Source organism: Lolium rigidum, chromosome 4 (assembly GCF_022539505.1).
Source record: "Lolium rigidum isolate FL_2022 chromosome 4, APGP_CSIRO_Lrig_0.1, whole genome shotgun sequence".
Taxonomy (NCBI): domain Eukaryota; kingdom Viridiplantae; phylum Streptophyta; class Magnoliopsida; order Poales; family Poaceae; genus Lolium; species Lolium rigidum.
Window position 1 is genome coordinate 16554418 of NC_061511.1, and position 6210 is coordinate 16560627.

A 6210-nucleotide genomic window follows, 5' to 3' on the forward strand; every position below is an offset into this window, starting at 1 on the left:
CCGGAGAGGGGAATCATCTCCCGGAGGACTCTTTACCGCCATGGTCGCCTCCGGAGTGATGAGTGAGTAGTTCACCCCTGCACTATGGGTCCATAGCAGTAGCTAGATGGTCGTCTTCTCCTAATTGTGCTTCATTGTCGGGTCTTGTGAGCTGCCTAACATGATCAAGATCATCTATCTGTAATGCTATATGTTGTGTTTGTTGGGATCCGATGGATAGAGAATACTATGTTATGTTGATTATCAATTTATTACCTATGTGTTGTTTATGATCTTGCATGCTCTCCGTTGTTAGTAGAGGCTCTGGCCAAGTTTTTGCTAGTAACTCCAAGAGGGAGTATTTATGCTCGATAGTGGGTTCATGCCTCCATTAAATGCGGGACAGTGATGAGAAAGTTCTAAGGTTGTGGATGTGCTCGTTGCCACTAGGGATAAAACATCGATGCTATGTCTAAGGATGTAGTTGTTGATTACATTACGCACCATACTTAATGCAATTGTCTGTTGTTTGCAACTTAATACCGGAAGGGGTTCGGATGATAACTCCGAAGGTGGACTTTTTAGGCATAGATGCATGCTCGGATAGCAGTCTATGTACTTTGTCGTAATGCCCAATTAAATCTCACTATACTCATCATATCATGTATGTGCATGGTCATGCCCTCTTTATTTGTCAATTGCCCAACCGTAAATTGTTCACCCAACATGCTTATTCTTATCGGAGAGACACCTCTAGTGAACTCGTGGACCCCGGTCCATTCTTTTAATCAAATACAATCTATCGCAATACTTGTTCTACTATTTTCTCGCAAACAATCATCATCCACACTATACATCTAATTCTTTGTTACAGCAAGCCGGTGAGATTGACAACCTCACTGTTACGTTGGGGCAAAGTACTTTGGTTGTGTTGTGCAGGTTCCACGTTGGCGCTGGAATCCCTGGTGTTGCGCCGCACTACACTCCGCCGCCATCAACCTTCGACGTGCTTCTTGGCTCCTACTGGTTCGATAAACCTTGGTTTCTTACTGAGGGAAACTTACTGCTGTACGCATCACACCTTCCTCTTGGGGTTCCCAACGGACGCGTGTTGAACGGAAAAACATACGTCAACTACGCGCAGTAGGTGGCGCTGCTCATACAATGTTAATTTATCGGCCATGTGCGCCAGTGAATTGTATTCCACCTGGAAAGCCAGATCCTTGATCGGCGCCACGAGGCCCAACACTGCCAGATCGACTGCTTCTTTCTCAGTTAAACGAGCCGAATAACATCGGTTCTTGACAGTCCTGAAACGCTGAATGTATTCCGACACCGTTTCTCCCCGTTTCTGCCGCACCTGCGCCGGATCGGCAATGCCAGCCTCGGTAGCTTCTGAGTGATATTGAACATGAAACTGCTCTTCCAGTTGCTTCCACGTCCGGACTGAATCTGGTGGCAACGAGGTATACCACCCAAAAGCTGGTCCTGTGAGAGATTGCGCAAAAAACCTTACACGTAACTGAAGGTGATATGCCCAAGAGGCAATAATAAAAGTGATTATTTTATATCTTTATGTTTATGATAAATGTTTATATATCATGCTATAATTGTATTAACCGAAACATTGATACATGTGTGATATGTAAACAACAAAGAGTCCCTAGTATGCCTCTTAACTAGCTTGTTGATTAATGGATGATTAGTTTCATAATCATGAACATTGGATTTTATTAATAACAAGGTTATATCATTATATGAATAATGTAAAGGACACACCCAATTAAGCGTAGCATAAGATCACGTCATTAAGTTATTTGCTATAAGCTTTCGATACATAGTTACCTAGTCCTTATGACCATGAGATCATGTAAATCACTTATACCGGAAAGGTACTTTGATTACATCAAACGCCACTCGCGTAAATGGGTGGTTATAAAGGTGGGATTAAGTATCCGGAAAGTATGATTTGAGGCATATGGATCAATAGTGGGATTTGTCCATCCCAATGACGGATAGATATACTCGGGCCCTCTCGGTGGAATGTCGTCTAATGTCTTGCAAGCATATGAATAAGTTCATAAGAGACCACATACCACGGTACGAGTAAAGAGTACTTGTCGGAGACGAGGTTGAACAAGGTATAGAGTGATACCGATGATCAAACCTCGGACAAGTAAAATATCGCGTGACAAAGGGAATTGGTATCGTATGTGAATGGTTCATTCGATCACTGAAGTCATCGTTGAATATGTGTGAGCCATTATGGATCTCCAGATCCCGCTATTGGTTATTGGTTGGAGAGAGTACTCAACCATGTCCACATAGTTCGCGAACCGTAGGGTGACACACTTAAGGTTTGATGTTGAAATGGTAGAACTTGAATATGGAATGGAGTTCGAAGTTTTGTTCCAAGCCCCGGATGGGATCCCGGACATCACGAGGAGTTCCGGAATGGTCCGGAGAATAAGATTCATATATAGGAAGTCATATTCCAAGTTTGGAAATGATCCGGTGCATTTATGGCAGGTTCTAGAAGGTTCTAGAAAAGTCCGAAAGAATGGCACTATGGAAGGTGGAGTCCTGGAGGGACTCCACTAGCATGGCCAGCCAGCCCTAAGGGGAAGGAATCCCAGGTGGATTCCACCCATGGTGGCCGGCCACCCCACCTAAGGAAAAGGTGGGAGTCCCACCTTGGGTAGGACTCCCCTTGAGTAGGTTTCCCACCTTTGGGAAGTTTTGGTGTTGGGGTCTTATTCGAAGACTTGGACTACAACTCTTGGGGCTTCCACCTATATAATGAGGGGCATAGGGGAGGGGGCCGGCCACCACAGAGCCATAGCTTGGCCGCACCCCTTGAGGCCGGCCACCCCCTCTCCCAAACCCTAGCCGCCCTCTCTCCTCCACCTCTCCCGCACGCTTAGCGAAGCTCCGCCGGAGTTCTCCATCGCCACCGCCACCACGCCGTCGTGCTGCCGGATTCAAGGAGGAGCTACTACTTCCGCTGCCTGCTGGAACGGGGAGAAGGACGTCATCTTCATCAACACCGAACGTGTGACCGAGTACGGAGGTGCTGCCCGATCGTGGCACCGTGATCAAGATCTTCTACGCGCTTTTGCAAGCGGCAAGTGATCATCTACCGCAGCAATAAGAGCCTACTCTTATAGGCTTTGGAAATCTTCAAGGGTGAGTCTTGATCATCCCCTCGTTGCTCCCGTCTTCTAGAGTGCATCTTGGCTTGGATTGCGTTCTCGCGGTAGAATTTTTTTTGTTTTCTATGCAACGAAACTCTACAGTGGTATCAGAGCCGTGTCTATGCATAGATGGTTGGACGAGTAGAACACAATGGTTTTGTGGGCGTTGATGCTCTTGTTGTCTTTAGTTTGAGTACTTCGCATCTTTGTGGCATAGTGGGATGAAGCGGCTCGGACTAACTTTACATGACCGCGTTCATGAGACTTGTTCCTCGTTCGACATGCAACTTGTATTGCATAAGAGGCTTTGCGGGTGTCTGTCTCTCCTACTATAGTGTAGATTCAATTTACTCTTCTATTGAGAACATTAGTATCACCGTTGTGGTTCATGTTCGTAGGTAGATTAGATCTCTCTCGAAAACCCTAAACCACGTAAAATATGCAAACCAAATTAGAGACGTCTAACTTGTTTTTGCACGGTTTGGTGATGTGATATGGCCATAATGTGATGATGAATATGTATGAGATGATCATTATTGTATTGTGGCAACCGGCAGGAGCCTTATGGTTGTCTTTATATTTCATGTTGAGAGGTATTTCAAAGTAGTTGTAATAGTTGCTACATGAGGTGAACAACCATGAAGACGGCGCCATGGACCTTGACGCTACACCGACGATGATGGAGATCATGCCCGAAGATGATGGAGATCATGTCCGTGCTTTGGAGATAAAGATCAAAGGCGCAAAGACAAAAGGGCCATATCATATCACATATGAACTGCATGTGATGTTAATCCTTTATGCATCTTATTTTGCTTAGATCGCGACGGTAGCATTATAAGATGATCCCTCACATTAATATCAAGATAATAAAGTGTTCTCCCCTCGTATGCACCGTTGTACAGTTCGTCGTTTCGAATCATCTCGTGATGATCGGATGTGATAGATTCAACGTTCACATACAACGGGTGTAAGCCATGTTGCACACGCGGAATACTTGGGTTTGCTTGACGAGCCTAGCATGTACAGACATGGCCTCAGGACAGCAGAAACCGAAAGTTTGAACACGAGTCATATGGATGATATGATCAACATGTTGATGTTCACCATTGAAGCTACATCATCTCACGTGATGATCGGTTTTGGTGTAGTGGATTTGGATCATGTACCACTTAACAACTATGAGGGATGTTGTATTAAGTGGGAGTTCATTAGTAATTAGATTAAAACATGAACTAATTATCATAAACATAGTCTGAGTAGTATTTTGAATTAATTTTGTAGTATTGGCATCCATTTACTACTATGCGCTAGTCTTGTAATTGAGATAGAAATACTGTTAAAAATCTGACAAGAAACTTTACGGATTCAAAGAACTAAGGTTTCAATTAGTACCTAAAGTTATCTTGTCTCCATGAAACTTGAAGTTCAAATCTGTTTGAAAAAGTAAGGAGCTGAAAATTTAGTTTTCAGAAATAAGCAAGGTATGAGATATATGTGATATCTAAGACCTTATTGCAAGATGATAGAATATAAATTTGGTGAGACTACATAAACTCATAAGTTTTATGGGAATGTATGAAGGTTGAAGACGCCAGGCGTCACAATCCTCCAACTATTGGGGCACTAATAATATTCGCATATCCATGAAGTTATCATCCTTAGTATGCACCGTTGCTAAGACTCGTCGTTTCGAAGCATCACGTGATGATCGGGTGTGATAGATTCTACGTGTGCATACAATGGGTGCAAGCCAGATTTGCACATGCGAATACCAAGGTTAAACTTTATGAGCCTAGCATGTACAGACATGGTCTCAGAAAGTCATCATGATACAATGGATAAAATTATGAGTGAAATTGTTCATCATATTACAAAGTTACTAATAGTGAAATCTGAAACACTTGTCATATGATGATCAAACTTAAAGTAAGAACCTCAAGGTTATTGGTATTTGACCAACAAATCTAGAAGTTAATAATGTTAAAGTGTTTCTCTGAATAATGAGGAAAGCTAAAAGAGAAACTCGCAAAAGATATTTTGGCAAAAAGAAAAGAAAAGACTAGAAGGTCTAGCTCAGGTGTATATAAATGATATACATGTTATGGTTGTATTCCTAGTTAAGTCACACTATGAAATTCTTGGGTATTAGTACTATATTGGTTGGTATGAAGTGTCATACAAAACATCGCAATACAAGAATACAATGACCTAAGTGATCGACAAGGAATATGATAGGAATGCACGTCCGGAACAAAAATAAAGTGTTATTATGTTCGTCGTTGGCATTCTATCTAGCCCTTAGAATTTATAATAAAGAACTTAATAATTGTTATTTTGCTCGGTCAAATGAAAACAATGAGTTGTTCAAATTATGACATTACTCCATGTACGATGGATAAGTTATTATAAATCTTAATGGTGAAACACACATACATAACATCGACGCTAAAATGCCATAAGGCAAATGATTTGAATTCCACTTATTTGTGGAACCTCCATTTAGGTCATGTTAGAAAGGAACGCATGAAGGAACTCCATGCAAATGGATTTTTTGAGTCATTTGATTTGTTGAATCCTTTGGCGCTTGCAAAATCTTTTCTAAAAAGTAATGACTGAAATACCGTTCATAGGCCGAGAGTTGAACGGGCAACTAACTTAGTGAAAACATACATAATGATATATGTGGTTCACTGGGCATAGGTGTGTGTGGGAGATTCTTCTACTTCATGAAAACTTTCAACAATGAATTGAGTAGATATGTGGATATATTCAATAAGGAAGAAGTTTGAAACATTTGAATGGATTCAAATATATTTTAGCATGAAGTGGAAATCATCGTAATAGAAAAGTCAAATATCTATGATTGGATCATGGTGAAAATATTTGAATTACGAGTTTTAGCGAACATCTAAGAGAGTCATGAAATTGTTCTGCAACTCACATTTCTTGGAGTATCATAATGATAATATAGTATCCGAGAGATGTATCCAAACCTTGTTGGATTAATGATGAGATAAAATATTATGACGCCATT